This window comes from Dendrobates tinctorius, unplaced genomic scaffold (genome assembly GCF_039654945.1).
Source record: "Dendrobates tinctorius isolate UK_male_01 unplaced genomic scaffold, ASM3965494v1 ptg000384l, whole genome shotgun sequence".
Classification (NCBI taxonomy): Eukaryota; Metazoa; Chordata; class Amphibia; order Anura; family Dendrobatidae; genus Dendrobates; species Dendrobates tinctorius.
Genome location: NW_027362050.1, coordinates 1,568,887 through 1,577,403, shown reverse-complemented (window position 1 = coordinate 1,577,403; position 8,517 = coordinate 1,568,887). Strand labels below are relative to the sequence as shown.

The 8,517-nt window shown below is 46.7% G+C and overlaps 1 pseudogene; it reads right to left on the bottom strand.

Moving 5' to 3' along the window:
- Positions 1–1,781: 1,781 nt before the first annotated feature.
- Positions 1,782–6,943, bottom strand: LOC141076037 (ribonuclease H2 subunit C-like; annotated as a pseudogene).
- Between the last annotated feature and the right edge of the window lie 1,574 nt (positions 6,944–8,517).

Sequence of the window (8,517 nt, the reverse complement as noted above, 5' to 3'; positions counted from 1 at the left end):
TTCCTTTGGCTAGGTGCCAAAGTGATGTGATTGCCCCTGGTGGCCATTAGAATTATTACACGTGGTGTCGTTCATTCTAAGTTGCCCCGGTGGTGGTGAGTGGTAGTGCACTTTAGTTTCTTTGGTTTAGTGCACGTAATTATAAATCAGGTGTGAGGCTCTATAAAAGAGAGCCAGGTGTGTTCAATCACTGTTGGTGATATTGTGTTCATCATTTGGGAAGCAAGCCTGGGTGAGGAAGGAGCTGAACATGAGTCCTGCGCAGCCCAGCCAGAGGGGACGAGTGGCAGCTATGTGGTCTGCAAGAAGGGCTGGCATGGCGTGGTGGAGTCACAGATTATGGTGTCGGCAGGAAGTGCTTGCATGGCTTGATGGAGTGATGACTATGGAGAGAGTTGCACTCAGCATGCGGGACTTGGTTGCTGAGAGCTGGACTCAAGCATGCTTGACTTTTTGGGCAGGAGCTGAACTAATCTTTGGGACTCTGTTAGGCTAGTTTCACATTAGCGTTTACGGCCGCAGTGTCGGGCTGCGCACGGCCGCCGCTAAGCCCCGCCCCGCCTCCGCCGGTAGCTCCGCCTACGGACGCATGACGCTGCATGCGTCCTGCGTCCCCTATCTTTAGCACTGGGGACGCAGGCCGTGCGCAGTATGCGTTTGGCGGCGCATGCGTCCTTTTGACACTGCGCGCGACCAGCGCCAAACGCAACAGGTTGCAATTTGGTGCGCTCGGCGCAGCGTCAAAAGGACGCATGCGCTGCCAAACGCATACTGTGCACGGCCTGCGTCCCCAGTGCTAAAGATAGGGGACGCATGCAGCGTCATGCGTCCGTAGGCGGAGCTACCGGCGGAGGCACGACAGGGGCGGGGCTTAGCAGCGGCCGTGCGCAGCCCGACGCTCTGTAAACGCTAATGTGAAACTAGCCTTACTGGACTTCTGCAATTGGTGGTGGACTCTGCTCCAAGGCTGCACTATAGTGAAGGATCCAGTTATGGTGATGGATCCGGGCGGAGGAGAAGATGCACACAGGTGGGCTCTGTTGCTAGGAGCGTACGCAACAGAGCAAAGGTAAGTGGTGTTTCCCCTGTTTTGTCATCTTTCCTCATGTGTGTTTAGTGCAGTGGTGGGATTAGTTTCCGCACCGACCAATTCCCTAGTGAGGGTTTATTCAGGGCGAGCTAGGGTTTTTAGGTTCCTGTGCGTCGCCCGGTGCGGAACCGGCATAGGGAACGTTAGGAGTGCAGGGACACTGGCTCAGGGGAGTTCAGGAGGTCTCCACTTTCCTATTCCCTATTGCAGGGCCCACCATTGTTAATGTTACCCAGGTTCCCCCTTTATTATTTAAATTCGCCTTACTGGAGGTGGGGTTTCCAGATTTACGTGTAATACCTAAATTCGCCTGTTGGAGGCTGCGTATCCAGCTGCACGTCTTATTATTTAAATTCGCCCCACTGGAGGCGCTGTATCCAGGGTCACGTGTGTCATTTGGGTTCGCCTTGCGGTACTCGCTGCGTCCAGACACACGTGACCGTGACAGTCCCCATACACCATCCTGTCACTGGCTGTACATCCCATTTACGTGGGGTGATGCGCAACCGCTAATTATCTTTTTTTGCAGGCAAAAACCAATCACACGACGGAGTGTCTTGCTCATTCGTCAAATGACTGCCGGCATGTTTACAAGGGTGGATAATTGGAACGCACATTTGCTGATTATCTACTCATAGAAAAGGGTCATTTTTCTCTTATAAGTAGAAAAAATATATATATATAAATATATATATATGAGCTTCCTGCTACAAAGGAGTTTGGAAACGGGGTTAATTCTTTTCCTTCGATGTGCACAAAATGGACTTTCTGTGGGCTGAATGTGATGTCAAAAACAACCTGCAGTTCCACTGTGGATTGCATGGCGGGTGGGGGCAGCGTCACTCATGGCGGGTGGGGGGGGCGGCGTCACTCATGCCGGGTGGGGGGGGCATCCCTCATGGCGGGTTGGGGGCGGCGACACATCTTGTAGTTGCATGTGGTTATTTGGACAAGTTTTTGGAGTTCTTACTGCAGAAGCTATTTTCGGCCATGCCAGTGACATTACCAACACATCGTCTGCAGAAGGTGGGGTGTCATGAACTCATTTTCTGCTCCACCAGTTAAGAGTTCCCCTTCCGTTCTCCCTCTGGTGTTGACAGGAGGTAGTGCGGTTGGTTTAAGGCTACTTTCAGACATCCGTTTTTTAAAATCCGGCACGATGCGGCGAAAATTGTGAAAACAGGATCCGGAATTGGATCCGGATTTTTCACATAGAATGTAATGATCGCCGCATCGCGCTGGATGGACATGCGGCGCCTCCGGGTTTTGCCGGATACGGCAAACATGCACTGTCCGGCGTCTGCAAAAAACGTTGGCTGCAACGTTTTTTTGCAGCGCCGGACCGGCTTTTTCTACAGCGCATGCCCGGGCACTGTGAGTTTTAACCCCACAAGTGCCCGGTGCGCATCTCTCTCTCCCCCTCCCCTTCTCTCTCTCCCTCTCTCTCTCTCTCCATACGCTCCATACCTTTCTTTGGCTGGCTCTCTCGTCCCCCGCTGTCTCTCTGGCTGCTCTCTCGTCCCCCGCTGTTTCTCTGGCTGCTCTCTCGTCCCCCGCTGTTTCTCTGGCTGCTCTCTCGTCCCCCGCTGTCTCTCTGGCTGCTCTCTCATCCCCTGCTCTCTCTTTGGCTACTCTCTCGTCCCCCGCTGTCTCTCTGGCTGCTCTCTTGCCTCCCGATCTCTCTCCGGCTGGCTCTCTCGACCCCCTGTGCTGCGGCTCCTTTAAATGTCCTCCAAGCCGCATCAGGCGTCACATGTACATCCGGTGTCACCGCTGCAGGCCGGATCTTTTGCCTGGCTTTTCGCCGCACGCCGCCGGACCCCTGACACCGGATGTGTGAAAGAGGCCTAAGTGGTAGTGATCTGCCACCTGATGAGGAAGATAACGATTGGATCTCTGGAGTATCAGACTGGATATAAGACAGCCGACGCCCTATCCGGGTGCTGGTGATTCAGTCTGCTTCTCTGGTCCTGGACTTCAGCTCTCTTCCAGTCTTCTCAAGTTAAGTTTGTTTTTTGCTAATGTTCACACTTGCGCTTGTTGGTCAATTCAGCTTTTTGTGTAATCAGCCTGCCCCTGCTGGGGCTATGCTGAAATTCCACTCCTATTAATCAGTATTTGCCAATCTGCTTTTTGTCCCTTATTAGATTGGCCTCTTTTTTGCTCTGTCTCAGAATATTTCAGAGTGCTGATATAGGTTTACAAGTCTAGTGACTTCAGGGTTAATTTTGCTATCAGAAGTGTTGGACAATATTTTTGTAGGTTGTTTTTGGCAGATTGCAGACAGTGTCTTTCCTTTTCTGTCCTTTTTAGTTAGCCGGGCCCCATCGTTTGCTCAGCCTATTTTCCTGCCTTTGTTTGTATTCTCATCTGGTTTCACTGTCAATACATGTGGGGGGCTGTCTTTCCTTTGGGGTCTGCTCTGGGGCAGTTAGTTTTCCTCTTTTCCTGCTTTAGGCTTATGTAGTTCTCCGGTTGTGACAAGGCGTCTATGACCAAGGTAGGAACGCTCCACGACTGCTTCTAGTTGTGCGGTTAAGATCAGGGATCTGCAATCTGCATAGTTACCAACTTCTCTGGTTTTCTGAGACTTAGCTTGTTGTCTTTTTTTCCTCCTCGGTTTCCCATTCATAACAGTGGGGTCTCCACGTTCCACTGTGTGAATGATTGAAAGGTGGATCTGACATTTAAACAACGATCCTGGAAATGAAATATAAAAAAAACAAACAAACTGATGAATTCCAGAATCATAAATCTCATATCACGTCACAATACAAATACCAAAATTGGCAAACACACGATACAGTACAGTCATGACCAAAAGTTTAGAGAATGACACAAATATTATATTTTCACATGATCTGCTGGCCTCTGGTTTTTATGTATATTTGTCAGATGTTTTTATCACATACAGAAATATAATTGCAATCATATTATGAGTAACAGAAGGTTATATTGACAGAATGAGTTAATGCAGCAAGTCAATATTTGCAGTGTTGACCCTTCTTCTTCAGGACCTCAGCAATTCTCCCTGGCATGCTCTCAATCAACTTCTGGATCAAATCCTGACTGATAGCAGTCCATTCTTGCAAAATCAATGCTTTTATTTTGTCTGAATTTGAAGGTTTTTGTTTGTCCACCCGTCTCTTGATGATTGACCACAAGTTCTCAATGGGATTAAGATCTGGGGAGTTTCCAGGCCATGGTCCCAAAATCTCTATGTTTTGTTCCCTGAGCCATTTAGTTATCACCTTTGCTTTATGGCAAAGTGCTCCATCATGTTGAAAAAGGCATTGTTGATCGCCAAACTGCTCTTGGACGGTTGGGAGAAGTTGTTCTTGGAGGACATTCTGGTACCATTCTTTATTCATGGCTGTGTTTTTAGGCAAGACTGAGAGAGAGCCCATTCCCTTGGCTGAGAAGCCACCCCACACATGAATGGTTTCAGGATGCTTGACAGTTGGCATGAGACAAGACTGGTGGTAGCGCTCACCTGGTCTTCTCCGAATAAGCCGTTTTCCAGATGTCCCAAACAATCGAAAAGGGGATTCATCAGAGAAAATGACTTTACCCCAGTCCTCAGCAGTCCACTCCCTGTACCTCTTGCAGAATATCAGTCTGTCCATGATGTTTTTTCTGGAGAGAAGTGGCTTCTTTGCTGCCCTCCTTGAGACCAGGCCTTGCTCCAAGAGTCTCCACCTCACAGTGCGTGCAGATGCACTCACACCTGCCTGCTGCCATTCCTGAGCAAGCTCTGCACTGCTGGTAGCCCGATCCCGCAGCTGAAACACTTTTATGAGACGGTCCTGGCGCTTGCTGGTCTTTCTTGGGCGCCCTGGAGCCTTTTTGGCAAAAAGGGAACCTCTCTCCTTGAAGTTCTTGATGATGCGATAGATTGTTGACTGAGGTGCAATCTTTCTAGCTGCGATACTCTTCCCTGTTAGGCCATTTTTGTGCAGTGCAATGACGACTGCACGTGTTTCTTTAGAGATAACCATGGTTAACAGAAGAGAAACAATGATGCCAAGCACCAGCCTCCTTTTAAAGTGTCCAGTGGTGTCATTCTTACTTAATCATGACAGATTGATCTCTAGCCCTGTCCTCATCAACACCCACACCTGTGTTAATGGAGCAATCACTGAAACGATGTTAGCTGGTCCTTTTAACGCAGGGCTGCAATGATGTTGAAATGTGTTTTGAGGGATAAAGTTCATTTTCTAGGCAAATATTGACTTTGCAAGTAATTGCTGTTAAGCTGATCACTCTTTATAACATTCTGGAGTATATGCAAATTGCCATTAGAAAAAATGAAGCAGTAGACTTTGTAAAAATTAATATTTGTGTCATTCTCTAAACTTTTGGCCATGACTGTAGTTGGGAGGCGTCTATAGCCTAGATTAAAGGCTAAAGTGATTGTAATAGATATGGGAGATTCTGGACTCTCTCCCTCAATTCTGAGCCATGGAGTAACCTGGATTTTTAACTTCGGCTTCCAGATGGCAAAGTGTAATGGTGGAGAAGGGATGAATAACAGTGAGCACACGGTCATGGATGAATCTCAGCCCCACATTGAGTGTGTACTAGTGATGGGCGAGTTGCATTGTTGCTCGGGTCTCCTCCGAGTATTTTGGCGTGCTCGGAGATTTAGGTTTCGTTGTCTCATCTGCATGATTTGTGGCTGCTAGACATCCTGAATACATGTGGGGATTCCCTAACAAACAGGCATTCCTCACATGTATTCAGGCTGTCTAGCAGCCACAAATCATGCAGCTGAGACGACGAAAACTAAATCTCTGAGCACGCCAAAATACTCGGAGGACACCCGAGCAACGAATATACTCGCTCATCACTAGTGTGTACAGGTTATAATGACGACATCCAGTCCTTTCCTAGGAAAAATATTGTCACATTTTTTTTTTTTTTAAAAGGATTAAAAGACAGTCCTGGACAATTATTTTTATATTTTACTATGGGTGCAAAAACTAGCAGGCAGTTATTTGCTAGTAAATGCAACTCCCTGCCTGTTCTACCTGGAGCTGACTCGGGTAGGTTACCGACCGCTCCTGCCGGCAATTCAGCTGCTCCACATCACCAGAGAAGTTCCTCTTCTGCGCTGCTCTGTCTACGAGGCGTAACTGATGGCATGATGCTGACTGGCAGTGGGAAACCGGATGTTCAATAGTACGACATCAGCAATCGCGCCCTATGAACAGGGCAGAGAGAAAGAGAAGCCGCTACTTTTCGCGATGTGACGTCAGACAGTGAATTGCCGGCAGGAGCGACCTGTGTCCGCTGTGCCGACAGAGATCTGCCTGTTAGTTCTTAGGCTGGATAGTCCTGTATAACCCCTGTAATAATCCGGATCTTTGTATTTTTACTCTTGTACAAATGGATAAACCGAATCCTACCTCTTCCTCGGAGCACGGTTTATGATCTTCCTTCAGGACAATGCCCATGTATCCAGCAGGTACGGTGACTTCTTGCCCTTGGAGCAGCCTACCTCGGAAGGACACTTCTTTTCCTGTTAGATACAGAGTTCAGACCTGGACACGTGAGCCAATCATCTCGTATACTTTTTACTTGTGGCATTGTACAGTACATACTATGTATTGTACATAAATCGCGCCATTAATTCCACAGCGCTTTCCAGACATCATCATCACTGTCCCCATTGGGGCTCACAATCTAAATTCCCTATCAGTATTGTCTTTGAACATACTATATAGTGGTTTTTCCTCAAGGCGCTATTCGCATGGGCAGGTTTTCATTGCTTTATGCCAGAACTTTGAATACTGCTGCACCATTCCCATGTCTAGAGGCCCTGTAACACCCGATGCCAGTGTGAACAAACATTCTTATAGCTTTGCACTATATGAAATACACAAAAGGCAAAATTTAAGCCGCCTGAAATGCAGACCACAAAGGAAACACCTATGAAGCTGTAAAATCAGGTCAGGAGACTGTCAGTCAGTCATAACATTGTGCTCCGCACGTGCACCATGGACTATGCTAGTGTCAATCCAGCCCTAGGGCTCATTCAGACATCAGCTATTTTTATTGTACGCAAAAATCAGTCTGAGTTTCATCAGTGTTTTTCATCAAAGTGTTATTGGAGTTTGGACAGTGACAGTTTTTACCATCAAAAGTCTGGGATGAACAAAAAAATAAAATAAAATTTCTCCCATCAATCAATCTGTGAAAAAGTATCAGCACATGAATGGTATCCGCAGTGATTTTTATCATGGATCCATAGACTTGAATTGGCCAGTTTGATAGAATCATAGAATCATAGAATCGTAGAGTTGGAAGAGACCTCCTGGGCCATCTGGTCCAACCCCCTGTTCAAAGCAGGATTCGCTAAATCATCCCAGTCAGATGTCTGTCCAGCCTCTGTTTGAAGACTTCCATTGAAGGAGAACTCATAACTTCTCGTGGCAGCTTGTTCCACTCATTGATCACTCTAACTGTCAAAAAGTTTTTTCTAATATCTAATCTGTGTCTCCTCCCATTCATTTTCAACCCATTGCTTCTAGTCTTTCCTTGTGCAAATGAGAATAAAGTTGATCCTTCTACAATGTGACAGCCCTTTAGATATTTGTAGACAGCTATTAAGTCTCCTCTCAGTCTTCTCATTTGCAAACTAAACATTCCCAAATCCTGCAACCTTTCCTCATAAGACAGGGTTTGCAGACCGGTCACCATTCTGGTCGCTCTTTTCTGAACTTGCTCCAGTTTGTTGATGTCTTTTTTAAAATGTGGTGCCCAAAACTGGACACAATATTCCAGATGAGGTCTGACCAAAGAGGAGTAGAGGGAAATAATGACTTCACGTGATCTAGACTGTATGCTTCTGTTAATACATCCTAGAATTGCATTTGCCTTTTTTGCTGCTGCATCACACTGTTGACTCATATTCAGTCTGTGATCTATTAGTATACCCAAGTCTTTTTCACATGTGCTGTCACTTAGCCCTACTCCTCCCATTCTGTATATGCTTTTTTCATTTTTATTGCCCAGATGTAGTACTTTGCATTTTTCCCTGTTAAAAAACATTCTGTTAGTTGCTGCCCACTGCTCCAGTTTATTTATATCTTTTTGAATCCTCTCTCTCTCTCTCTTGTATTAGCTATCCCTCCTAGCTTTGTGTCATCAGCAAATTTAATCAGTTTACCCTCAATTCCTTCATCTAAATCGTTGATAAAGATGTTGAACAATACAGGGCCCAGGACAGAGCCCTGTGGTACCCCACTTGAGACATTCTTCCAACCCCGATGTGCAGCCATTTACGACCACTCTTTGGGTCCGATCACTAAGCCAGTTATGAATCCACCTAACAGTTGCCTTGTCCATTCCATACTTAGTCATTTTTTCAATAAGGATGGTATGAGATACAACAGTGATCTGACACTTGGATTAATATCAGGCAA